The sequence below is a fragment of the Choloepus didactylus genome, chromosome 2 (genome assembly GCF_015220235.1).
Source record: "Choloepus didactylus isolate mChoDid1 chromosome 2, mChoDid1.pri, whole genome shotgun sequence".
Classification (NCBI taxonomy): domain Eukaryota; kingdom Metazoa; phylum Chordata; class Mammalia; order Pilosa; family Megalonychidae; genus Choloepus; species Choloepus didactylus.
In genome coordinates, this window is record NC_051308.1 from 57,800,386 (window position 1) to 57,813,968 (window position 13,583).

The window sequence follows — 13,583 nt, forward strand, 5'->3', positions numbered from 1 at the left end:
ACTTCTCTCTACTTTAGAATCTTTTTCCCCAAAGCTGTCCCTGATGGTCTTAACCTCCTGTTTCCTCTAGTAATCAAAGGGCTGGAATTCGAGGTGGAGTTGGGATGTAGAAGGAAGGGAAAGAGGCTAGAAAAAGCCTGCCCAGGACCCATAAAGGGATCTGGATCTTTCTGTGCTCAGCAAGTGTGTCTGCCCTGCTGGTGCCTTTACCTAGAAACTGTTAAGCTGAAATTGTCTTTTCTCTCCTTCCCTTACTTTTTCTTTTCCTGGGCACTAAACTCACTGTTAGCATTTCCTGTCTGTTAGTTCAACCCACTATGTAGAGACACCACCCCTCCCCCACTGGTGCCCCAGGCAAGGAGGGCTGGGCGTCTGACTATGCGTCCTTCCAGAGCCCTCTCCTCTGATTAGATACAAGATAGGGTGGGCCAGTTACAAGCAGGGGAGTAAGATAATTAGTTCCGATATGCTGGCAGCCACCATTACCTCCTTTCCTAGCTCCAGACTAGAATGGAATGTAAGTCAGCTCTCTTCTCCTACCTCCCATCCCCCTCTTAGTACTTTTGAAACAAGCAGGATCTTCAGTAAAGCTGTGCTTGAATTCAAATCCTGCTCCCAGCCCCCAAGGCCCAGATGGATCCAAGCTCCTGGGTCCCGTTGGAGAGCCTTGCCTGGATTCCTTTCAAACTATGGGGCCCTTGAAATGGGTGGGGTTGAAGAAGAGAAATTCTTGCCTGGAGAGTTCTGGTCTGAAGCCAGAGTCACTTGGAGTCTTCAAAAGTAGTCTACTAAGCAGGAGCACAGAATAAGCACTGTCCTGCCTGGGCTGGGATCTTCTCATAGATGATGGTACTGGAGCTGGTGGCAGACTCGTCCTGGCCACAGCAAGGTCTAAACCTAGGTGACTTCCAACAGGCACCATCTGCCTGCCATTTGTAACTGACCCAGCAGCCCCATGGGGAGTTGGCTCCGTTCCTTGGTTACAGCCTGTATCCACTGAACATAGCACTGGAGTGCTTGGGGGAGGGGGGAGTGGAGTAGGGGTGAGATAGTTATTCTTCTAGTGTTTCTGGAAAGAAGGCTGAGGGGAATTAGTGTAAATGAGAGGGAAGGCTACAAAATAGTTCCATCGAACAGTATACATTACCCAACCTCCTTCTGAGCCTTTCTGGGGCCCTATAATCCTCAACTTCCAAGGGGTCCTCATTATATGGGCATGAACCCTACCTGCCATTTCGAGTCTAGGCTTAGAAGGGAAGAAACAAAGTCAGAAGGAGAAATGTGTAAACAAATCACAATATAATGTGGCAAATATGAATAGAAATTTAAATAAGCTCCAAAAGCTAGGCAGACAGTCTCAGTGGGGGTAAGACTAAATGAATTTTGAAGCCTGAATAGGAGTTGACTGGTGGACCAGGAAGGAACAAGACAGAGGCAACAGCATAATATCTCAGAACTACTTTTTGATTCATAATATCTCAGAATTGACTTTCTGATGCTGAGACTTAAGATACAAGGCAGAGTGGTAGGAACAGGTGAAAATTCAGTGAGGTCAGGCTGACCAAACAAAAGGTTCATGGTAAAGAGAGAAGAAAACTCTTTCTATGGGAGCCGTTTGAGAACAGGGTCTGTGCTTTAGTCACATCTAACAGTGCTGTTCCCCTAGTGCATACTGAGGTATTGAGCTGGGTTCCAAGAACAGGTGTGAGGCAGGAAGATAGGAGCTGGAGTGCTAGGTTATGGTCGGGGGAAGATGGTGACCATCTAAGCCCACAGATGTCCAAGCAAATTAAGGTCCAAGGGAAGGTTGTAAATGTAAGTGGTTCTCCGTGTCCCTGGCACCATACTTCCCACTTCACCATGAGGCTGGCTCATTCTTATTACCTAGGGAGAGAAGGAACAAAGTTAGAAACAAAGTTGGTGACAAGGAGTCTTGTGCCTCTTGGGCCACTTCCTGTGGCATTCTCACTGCCCTGAGGAGCAGCAAGGGGGCTTTTGGTGCTGGCCCAACCGTGCACTTGAACATCCGCTCAGTACCTGGCAGGACTCTTGGATCTATAGGATTCCCTGGTTGATTGGTGGCGGCAAGCATGTGCTTCCTTCCCTCCCACTCTTCCCTCCCCAGTACCCCATCCTTTGGAAGAAAGATGATGCAACATGACCCACCTCTTTCACTCGGGGAATGGGTGGAGACATTGCCCAGTAATTCTCTTCTCTGGACTCCCCTCTATAAGTTGAGGGACTTGGACTAGATCTCAGTTAAGCACACAACTTGTGACTCTTTGGACACTCAGGTAACTAGAAAGAAACTGAAGTGAGAGGCACTTCCCCTCACACATACCACCACTCCTTCTCGCTAATCTTGCCCGTCAGGAGCCTTGTTCTTGCCCATCAAGTCTGAACAGACTCCCTGCCCGGGGCAGGCTCCTTGGAGTTGGAGCTTGCCTCTTCTGGGAGGGGCTGCTTTCAGGCAGCCCGAAATGCACAGGGCAAGACCCATACAGGATTCTGTGCACCAACTACTAAGGTAGAGGCTGCAGATGCTGACCCCGACCTCGGCCCCAGATGGCCGGGCCCTTTGAGTAGATTCTATTAGTCCCAAGCAAAAGCATATCTAACTGCTATGCTAAGGTATGAAACTCATTTTGCTGGGTTTAAAAAGTACAGGGCAGCATAGCTAATAGTTAAGAGCCCAGAGGCTGAAGCCAGATTGCCAGGATTTGAACCCCAGCTATGCAACTTTGTAACTGTGTGCCCTTGTCGTGATACTGGGCCTCTCTATAATATGAAAATAGAACAAAAGTGCCTACCTCACAGGGTTGGTTGCGAGGATTAAATATATATTGCTTAGAACAGCACCTTGCTCACAGTAAAGTGTTCATTAAATATTAGCTGTGATCAACATCATTGTTCCCTTATATTATTACCATATTGTAGCATGTTATCAGTATTATTACCTTAACCCACTATGGGTGGGGGGAACTTTATGTATCGATCCAAGCACTTTATTCTGTATCATTGTCCTCCATATAATCGTCTGTTCTTATTCTAAGTAATCACTTCTTTGTGCTTCCCTGTAGCGCTTCCTTTCCCCAAAATTAATCTCTTTTGAAGACCTCTTGTTCACAACGGTTAATTATTCCAATTTTCCCCTCCGCCGAGGCCTCTCACCACTTGTATTCCTCCTCTCACCCCCTGGGTCCCCATGTTCTCGAGCCCACACAATCGGCTCTGTGCATCCAATCGCTGGCCGCAAGCCCACCCACACAAAGCACCGCTCAGTGCCCGGCTGCTCCCTCCTCTGCCACAGTGAGCGCCTCAGCTGCTCGCCTGCTCTCTCAGAAGCTTTTAGGTAGGTCAGAGGGTGCCATTCATTATGTACAAGCAGAACTTTGTCCTAATTCCCAGCCACTCAGCCAGCCATGAGACCCAAATATTTTATCTGAGTGATAGGCAGGCATTGGGCTCCGGCAGAAATGCTTCTAACAGAAGAAAAAACAAGCATTGATTATGAAGGCCCTGTGTTTCAGGCTCAGCTCAGTTATCTATTTCTGTATAACAAACTACTCCAAAACTTAGTTATCTAAAACAGCAACCATTTATTCTCTCATGTGTCTGTAATTTGGGCAGAACTTGGTGGTGATGGCTGGGGCTGGAAGATCCAAGACGACTTCCCTCCCACATCTGATGCTTCCACTGGGGGCGCCGAGATGGCTGGGGGAGGGCTGGGCCACCCATTCTCAGTCTGTCATCCTCCAGGGCCTTTCTCTCCATAGCGGCTAATATTGAAGCTGCGAAGCCTCTGAAGCCCTAGGCCCTAAGGCCCACATTCAATGATAGGGGAAATCAAGTTCCTCTGTAATGGAAAGGGCGACAAGTCTGTATGGGGTAGGAGGAATTGTTGGTGGCTGTCTCTGCAGACAGCCTACCACAAGGCTGCCCAAGAGTGGCAGGACAACGGGGAGAACTAGAGATGGGAAGGCATCTAGGTTCTAAGTCTGACTCTTCCAAGAAAGTGATGGATGACACTGGGGAAACTGTTTAACTCTTCCTCTGTTTCCTAAGGTACAAAATGTCAGACTTAGATGTCCTTTTTGATTGTTTTCAGCTTTAAAACTTAGTGCCTCCATGAGCATTATTTATCCTGCATCAAAATCACCTGGAGGGCTCCTAAACACAGATTGCTCGACTCAGCCCTGGAATTTGATTCAGTAGGTCTAGGGCAGGGCCCAATAATTTGTATTTCTAACTGGTTCCCAGGTAATGCTGGAGATTCTGGTCTGGGACTACACTGAGAGCCACTGTTCTAGGGCTGCCGGCATTTTAGTGTCACATGGGGAGATTTTAACAAATTGATCCCTGGGGCTCTACCCTAGAGCTGCTATATAACTGGCTTAGGGTGGGGTCTTAAAACTTGGTCTTTTAAAAAAAATCTCTAGGGGAAGATCTCTCTAGGGGCCTCAGATATTTGAGGAAAGAGTGTAATGAAATTGTGTTGGTGCTTACTTTAAAAAAAAATGTCCCTCAACTGACACTCCTGGCCCACATACAATGTAGTTTAAATAAACAGACAAAAAAAGAATATTGTTCCCTAACTTCCTGAAGTTAAGGAATTTGAAATAGAGTTCACTGTGTTTCAAGTTCCTTGTACGTCTTGAAGACTTGGCAATTGTGTTTCTTGTCCCACCATCCCTATCACTTCCAACATACATACAGTCTCCAAGAAAGAAGTGGAAGTTCATTCTTCAATGCGGTCGCAGTTGATTCGTTTGGGGGGGGAGGTGGCGGCCGGTTACCAAATCCTAGGCTCTCAGGATTGCTTGGAGGGTACCGGCGGCGGGGGCTCTTTCCCGGAGGCGAGGGCGAGGCGGGGGACTGGGCCCGGTCCCCGGCGTAGGCGTGCAAAGTATGGAGGGCGGCGAGAAAGGAACAGGCGGGACACGGTTCTTTTAGGGTGAAGAAGCCAAGAGAGTTTATTAGGGGAGAGTACAAGCTTATATCGGGCGTTTAGAGGGCGGGGTAGCTGTAGAGGTTAAAGGCTTGGATTGGTTCTGAGAGGGCGCGGAGGTTGATTGAAAAGGGGCGAGAGTTGCTCCGGTAACGGTGTCTGGCAACAATGTATGCGCACTGGTGGTGATGGGAGTTGCACTGGCAACGGGGAGTGTCCCGGCAAGATAAGGGGGTGGGGAAAAGGCGGTTCCCTCCGGCAAGCCTCCCCTAACAGTGGTATTTTGGGTGAGGAAATGGGGCCTGCCTCCGGCCTCACTTTCCCAGGCCCGGGGGGCTGCGGAGGGCACTGTCGCCCGTGCCCACCACCCTCCCCAGGGGCTGATCAGGTCCCCCAGCCCAGGCCCGCCAAGTTGAAGCACGTAATCAGTGTCCCGCATTTCCCCCTTCTTTTCTAATTAAAGGAAGAAGCTTACCGGAGAGGCCCGCTAAGGGATGAGGGAAGGGGGAGGCCGGGGAGGGGAAAAAGGGGTTGACGGTGGCTCAGCGAGGCTGGAGTTCGGCGTTGGTGTGGCGCCCGGGCGCTCGACAGGGGCCTTGCTGCTTGCGGGATGGACGAGGGTGGGGGGTTTAAAGTTGGAGGTTCAGAGAAGCTGGAGCTCGAGGTTGGTGCGATGTTCAGGCGATCGAGAAGGGCCTCGCGGTCGGCGGGTTGACCGGTGGCGGTGAGGTCGCGGAGGGTTGGTTGTCATCTCGGAGTAGGGAGCGTCAGAGGTGGCGAGTCGCTGGTATTGGACTTGCACGAACGAGGAAAAAATAGCATCCGTTTGTTTCCTTACAAGCTGGACAATTCTGCGGATAATGCAGGGTCCTAAGGTGAGAGCTAGAATAATCATTAGTAGGGGGCCGAGGAGAGGGAGGAGGTAAGGGAGGAGGGGGGTAAAGATGTGGGACCAATAGCTGGTGGCTTCACGGTCTCTTTTGCGTTGTTCCAGTCTCTCTCGGACCTTTTTTAGGCTGTCTTCGGCGAGACCTGTGGAATTGGCATATACACAGCACTCTTCTCCTAGGGCGGCGCAAAGGCCTCCTTTTTTGAGGAGGAGAAGGTCGAGACCTCGGCGGTTTTGGAGCACTACCTCAGAGAGGGAATTGACAGAATTTTTAAGATGGGAAATAGCGTCTTGTAGGTGACGAATGTCCTCGTCAACAGCCGCCCGGAGGTGAGTTAGGGCGGAGCCTTGACTGGCTAATGCAGCGATTCCGGTGCCAGCGCCTGCAAGACCTAGGAGGGAGGCAATCGTGAGGACGGTGATGGGCTCTCGCTTTTGCAGTGGGGCAGAAGCTGCAGTTGTTTCCAGGCGGAGGAAGAAGTCTTCCTCGCTATGGTATAGGACCCTAGGGATGAGGACAATTAGGAGGCAAGTTTCATTAGTTGTATTGAGGGTTTGCACGTTAAGGCAGGGGGTAAGCCCTGTAGAGGAGCAGAGCCATTGGGAGGAGTTATGAGGGATGAGAAATTTTGCAGAGCTGCTGGGAGATGAGTAGTCGGCGCAAGCTGTGAGGTTGGGAGAGTTACTTGAGCGAGGGCGGATGCACTTTCCTGTAAAGGAGACTGAATGAAAGGTTAGGGGGACGGCAGAGGTATTCCAATTGCATTCCGAGGGGCTGTCCTCTGTGTTTTCTGAAAAGGAGAGGTTGGAGGCAACTGGCTCATACAGGGGGGAGGAAGTGGAGAGGCAAAGCCAACAAGAGGAGGTAAGATTGGGATAGGAGACATTTAGTGAGGTGAAGGTTGCTTGGATAAGGCTGAAGAGGGGAGAGGAGTAATGAGAGGGGGGTAGAAAAGGTTGGGGTGGTGGGGTTGGCGATGCGCTGTTTGTAGCTGAGGTGCGGTTTCCGGATGCGCTGCTTGTACTTGAAGTGCGGCTGGAGGGCTGAGGAAAAAGGGGGTTAATGACTTCTTTGGGACCTATGCCAGAGGGTGTTCTTAATGCAGTATTTTGGCCTGGTTGGTTTGCAGCCTCTTTTTTTATGAGAATAAGTGATCCTGGGTCGGTTCCGTCCTTATAGATTCTGAAGCCCCAAGTTCGACCGAGTAACCAGGAGGGATCAGTGGGGAGTTGCACTGTAAGATTAAGATGTGTGCAGGATCCCTCGCTTTCTTGGCCAAGCCAGTTAACTGTAGGGAGTTTGCACCCTGTAGGGGCCCACTTTAAGGTAAGGTATACAAGGGCTTGGAGTGCAACTAATTTGTGCGTGGGAAGGGGCCACTGCTCCACCCATATAGGTTCCTCAGTATCCCACTGCAGAGGAACGGGCGCTGGAGGTGTTAAACGAGCAGTGGCGCACATTATTGGGGGGGCTGCGTGGTAAGCACTGCCCCAGAGGCGGCGAGGATGTCCCGGCCCCATAAAATTTGGTCTATGGTGCGTAGAAATAACGGGCGGAAGGTGCCTGAGTGGCCCTCTTCATCCTCCCACTTAATGGGCCCTATGGCCTGAAGAGAGGTGGAGGTACCAGTGGCTCCCACTACCGAGGGACCATCGAGAACCATGCACATGGTGGCATACTGAGCGGGCATGCAAGAGACTTCTGCCCCTGAATCGAGCGTGCCCGTGTACCATTGCCCCCCTATTCTTAACTTACGAGTAGGCTTCTCTGGAGTGATAGGGACTGTCCAGAGAAGCGTTTTGCTGCCGGTGAAGTGATTAGTTTTATTAGAACCGGCCGGCACGCTGCCTCTTAGGGGCGGGGCTGAGGCTTGCCCCGCTTGGAGTTTAAAGCTTGCTCAGTGCCTTGGCGCTGACTGCCGTCAGGGCACCAGGGATAGCAGAGGTTTTTTAAGCTATCCTTGCTAATATCTCTGGGGCTGCTCTTGCAATCGCGCGCCCAGTGATAGCCACGCTGGCAGCGTGGGCAGGGAGTGGGAGGGGGGCGCCCATTGCGTTGCCTGAAAGGCGGGCGGTTGACCTCCGCATTGGGGCACTCCCGGGCAAAATGACCGCTCTGCCCGCACTTAAAACAACCAGTGGTGGCGGCTAAGGCGGCAGTGACAGCGCCAGAGACAGCCTGGGCTAGGGACGCGGCAGCTGGGTCAAAGGCGCTGCAGGCGAGAACCCAGTCATTTAGACTTTTTTCCCGCAAGGGGAGAATGGCTTGCTTACGGGGGGGTTAGCCCCTTCTAGAATGAGTTCCCGGGTGAGAGCTAGTTGGGCTTGGGGGTTGCTAACTTTTCTAGCGCAGGTTTCTTCGACCCTGGATACGAAGGTGGCGAAAGGTTCGTTTGGCTCCTGGAGGAGCTTGGTAAAGTTGTCAGGTCGACGGGCAGAGCAGTTGGCAAACGCGCGTAAGGCGATGCCTCTGAGGATAGTCCAGAAGGTGGCAGGGACATTAATATAAGCAGACGCATTTAGAAACGCTCCCGTGCCTAGATAGGCTTCGGGGTGATGATAGACTCCAGTGGCTGCGTCTTGCTCACTTTGCTTAGCTGCTTCCGCCTGGAAGTGAGCACGCCAATCAACAAACTGGCCGGGGTTAAGAATGGAACGGGCAAGCGAGGCCCAGTCTTGGGGGATGCAAAAGTCCATGCCGAGATCCTGCAGTATTTGGGAAGCGTATGGGTTACCTAAGCCGTCCTCCTTGACGGCCCTGCGAAGCTGCTTAATAGTATCAGAGTCAATGGGATACCAGTCATACGGTTTCTGTGGTGTGGGGGTAAGGTTAAGAGGAAAGCAGCGAAAAGCACGAGAGAAAGGAGGACGCGCTTGCAGAGGGCTTGGCGCGGGAGTGGGGGTAGGGGGAGCGTTGCCCCAAGGGTTGCCTTGAGGTGTAGAAGGCAGCCAGGGGTTGTTAGTCGGCAGGGTGGGAGGAGCGGCGGCAGCTGCCGGTAGCGGCTCCGAGGGGGAGCTCGCCGGAGGGGGAGGCGGAAGTGGGAGGCCCCAAGCGTCGCGAGACGGCGGCGCGGTGGGAGTGGCTAAGGCATAAGATGGTGGACTAGCCCCGTCCTGTGAAAGGGCGGGGTAAAGCGCATGCGGTTTCCGGCCCAGCTTAGGGCTGACGTCATCGCCGGAGCACTTCCTCCCCTCGATGGAAGAAGAAGGAGGAGGAGGAAGTTCGCCATCTTGGCGAGGCTTAGTGTTATTTTGTTTTTTGGGAGTCACTTCGAGCGCGTTGTTAATCTGCTCGACTAAGGACTCTGTGTCCGAATCGTGGTCTACATTAGTATTGCTGTTTGAATCTGTTGACTGGGTTGATAGGGCCTCCTTGGATTTAATGGGGCCTCGATCAGGGGGGAGGGAGCCTTGAAGGCAGGAGCGGACGGTTATTAAGGTGGGGAGCAAGCCGGGAGGGAAGCGCTTGCTCTCATGTTCCATGGCGTTGGTGACCCGATCAATAAGGCGATCATAAGTAACAGGGTCCCAAAGATGGCAAGTGGTGAGCCATGGGTTAAAGGGCAGCAGGAGGTCCCAGTATACTTGCAGCTGCCGGACAGACACCTTACAGCGATGTGTGTCTAGGAGACCAGCCAGAGCACGAACTTGGGGTGCTTGGCGTGCAGATAGACGATTACCCATAGCGGAGTGAGAAAAGAAAAAGGGGGGGTTGATTATTGAGTAAAGAAAATGAGGTAAACCGTGGTCGCGAGGCCGAAGGAGACGGCGAGAATAGAAGGCAGGAGCCTCTAGTAGCGAGAGCAGTTTGGGGGGGGGGCGGTCGCAAAGAGGCACACCGCGCGAAACAAAGAAACAAAGACACAAAGGACCACAGCAAAGTAATGGAGGGGAAGAGGGAAAGCTACTGGAGGAAGAGTGTTAGGAGGAATGGGGGGACATAGGAAGAGAAGACGAAAGGTAGTCGGGGGTAAGAGTTAGGTTAACGCGGGAAAGGAAGAGCGGCCCGGGCGCGGAGCGGCGTGGGAGAGGCGGCTCCGGACGTGGAGCGGCGAGGGAGAGGCGGCCCTTACTTTGCAGGCGAGGAGAAGGGGAGCTGGAGAGGCGTCCGGGCGAGCGGGTGGTTTTACTGGACCGCTGCGTGGAGAGGACTTTTAATTCCAGGGGCCCCACGTTGGGCGCCAGTTGCGGTCGCAGTTGATTCGTTTGGGGGGGGGAGGTGGCGGCCGGTTACCAAATCCTAGGCTCTCAGGATTGCTTGGAGGGTACCGGCGGCGGGGGCTCTTTCCCGGAGGCGAGGGCGAGGCGGGGGACTGGGCCCGGTCCCCGGCGTAGGCGTGCAAAGTATGGAGGGCGGCGAGAAAGGAACAGGCGGGACACGGTTCTTTTAGGGTGAAGAAGCCAAGAGAGTTTATTAGGGGAGAGTACAAGCTTATATCGGGCGTTTAGAGGGCGGGGTAGCTGTAGAGGTTAAAGGCTTGGATTGGTTCTGAGAGGGCGCGGAGGTTGATTGAAAAGGGGCGAGAGTTGCTCCGGTAACGGTGTCTGGCAACAATGTATGCGCACTGGTGGTGATGGGAGTTGCACTGGCAACGGGGAGTGTCCCGGCAAGATAAGGGGGTGGGGAAAAGGCGGTTCCCTCCGGCAAGCCTCCCCTAACAGTGGTATTTTGGGTGAGGAAATGGGGCCTGCCTCCGGCCTCACTTTCCCAGGCCCGGGGGGCTGCGGAGGGCGCTGTCGCCCGTGCCCACCACCCTCCCCAGGGGCTGATCAGGTCCCCCAGCCCAGGCCCGCCAAGTTGAAGCACGTAATCAGTGTCCCGCACCTCAAAAAAAAGGGAGAATGGGAATCCCTTATATTTTTATGTCCCTGTCTCAAACATTATCAGTCACTTGAAACTCCTCAGCTGCCTTCAATAACTTAAATTTGAATCTAAATAACCTGCACTTAGCACCTCTTCTGCAGCTGACATTAAGTTACCAGGGGCACTGGAGGGAGATTACCCTCAAACAGCTTAGTGGTGTGAGGGCCATGTGCTTAACCTCTGCTTCAGTTACCTCAAATGTAAAATGTGATACATAGAGTCTGTCTCATTGAGCTGTATGGATTAAGATAGGTGAAGTGCTTGGCACAGGGTCTGGCACCGAGTAGTTTGTGCACCTCACGATATCAACCATTTTGTGAAATAGTATCCCTGTTTTACAGGTGAAGCTGGTGCAGAAATTGATCGTCCGAGGTCTAACAGCTAGGACAGGGCACAGGTGGAACTGACCTCGAGCCAGTTTGCCATGACAGTTTGCTCCTTGGTTAACAGGGAGGATGGGGGCAGTCCCTGAGGCCTGCTGACAGGTGGATAATCTACACAAGAGCCCTAAGCCTGAAGCTGAGGTGACATGCCAAACAGGTCGGGTTTTGGCATTATAAAAGGGAGTTCAGAAGGAAGACGCAAGTAACTGGAATTTCAAGTTTTGACAGGGAGGAGTAGGGGGAAAGTCAGAACAGCCCTCTTGTTCTGGTAGATGCCTCCAAGACTAGAGCTGAACTGGTATTTTTGGCTTGGGAGAGAGGATCATGGTAGTTGCTGCAGACTTCAGTCTCGGGGAGAGTTGATGAGACTAGGGGTGAAGCTGCCTCTGACCCAGTTGTTTTTTCTTTCACCAAGTAATAAAACGCCTAGTGTACTCTACTAGGCCTTGGGGATACACTGGCGAACAAAATAGGCATGCACAGTTTCTTATTCCCAAGAAGTGTACATTCCGGAGGGGTTTACAGATCTTAAAGTTAGGTAAACTCTAGTGAGAGTTGTGCAAAAAGGAGCAAGTAACAGGAGGCTTTGTGTGGGTGGTCAGGGCTGGCTTCTCTGAAGAAATTTCCTTGGCACAGAAGGAGTAGTTAGCAAGATGGAAGAGGACAGGAGCAGAGAATGGTCCAGGCCAGGAAACAGCACGTGCAAAAGTCCCAGGTTAAGGATGAGCCCAGGTCCCCTGACAGAGCAACACAAAACATGTGGCTAAGATGGTGGGTATAGGGTTGGTGAGGTGGCTAGTAGGCTGTGTTCAAAATGTTGGCTTTTTACCTCAAGAGCTACAGGAAAGCCATCAAAGGACCTTGAACTAGGTAATGACAAGAACCAATATGACATATTCCTTGTTGTACAGTTCTGAGCATTCACACATTGATTTCATTTGATTCCCATAGCAACCCTGTGAAGACATTATCTTCACTTTAGAAATGAGAACACTTGGAATCACAGAGATCATGAGTTTACATGTCTAGCCCATATCCGTGCCCACCCCTAGCTCCTCCCGTACAACCTAGCTGCCACCCATGCCCGAGTGAACTGAGGCAGAGGTGAGGATGATGCCTGCATGAAGGGTAGGGAGCCTCAGTTTTTCTCTCTGTCCTGTCTCATAGCCTTCTTAATGACAGTATTGCTCCTTGGATGCCCAGGGCTCCTAAAGCAACCCAACCTGAAAGGGGAGAATCATATCCTGAAGCCTTGCAGTGGGAAAATCTGCCCCTTCGCACCCTCCTGGGGCAGGGCTGGCAACACTATGGTAATGTCTTAACCTGCCTCGGCCTGCCTGAAGCTCCCAAGGAAGGAGGGAAGGAGCCCAGACCCTGTGGATAGGGCTCCTGGGGCAGCCCAAAGCCCTGAGTGCAGTTGCCCTGGAGCCCCTGAGGGTGTGTTAGCAGGAAGCAACCTCAGACACATTTTCAAAGGAACAGGGGACCTTGGAATGGGCTGAAGCCTGGGGTCATCTGGGGTGGAGGTGGGGGTACCATGCAGGACAAAAACTGAATGCTAGGCACCTCCATCTCCTGGAGAGAAGAGGAGAGGTGAGCGGATATACCCTGAGTATCTACCATCTGCTTTATGCCATGATTTCATTTAACTCTCATGCCAGTCCTTGGTGGTAAATGGAATCCCTGTTTACAGCTGGGGAAACTGGCTCAGAGATGTTAAATAACATTTCAAGGTCTGTCAGCTTAGTAAAAGCTGATATTCAAACCTGGTAACAGTTCTACCCTAATGGAATTCAGGTTTACTTACTCCTGGGGAGAGCCTCAAGGGCATCATGGAGGAGGTGACATTTACACTGAGACCCTCATCTGACAGCTCTTAGCACTCAAGTAGGAACTCTGAGGTTTGAATGAATGAAAAGCCTGGGGAAAAAAAAAAGATTGATGCAGTGCAGGGTCATGGTTCAGAGGGAGAGGAGGCGGAGAGAGTGCATCTTAATTGTAGTGCTGTTTTGGTTTGGATGTTATTATGTCCCCCAAAATGCCATTATCTTTGATGCAGTCTTGTGTGGGCAGGAAACATATTGGTGTTGATTGGGTTGGAGACTTTTGATTGGATATGTGATCACTCAACTGTGGGTGAGATCTTTCATTGGATAATTTCCATGGAGGTGTGGCCCCACCCATTCAGCATGGGCCTTGATTAGTTTACTAGAGCACAATATAAGCTCAGACAGAAGGAGCAAGCTTGCTACAACCAAGAGGGACATTTTGAAGAATGCACTGGAGCTGGGAGAGGAACTGCAGTTTACACAGACATTTTGGAGACGGCCTTTGAAAGCAGACTTTTGCTCCAGAGAAGCTAAGAGAAGACAAATGCCCCAAGAGCAACTGAGAGTGACATTTTTGAGGAGCTGATGCCTAGAGAGGAACATCCTGGGAGAAAGCCAGTGTGAAATCAGAACTCCGGAGTAGATGCCAGCCAGCTAACAGGTTTTCCGG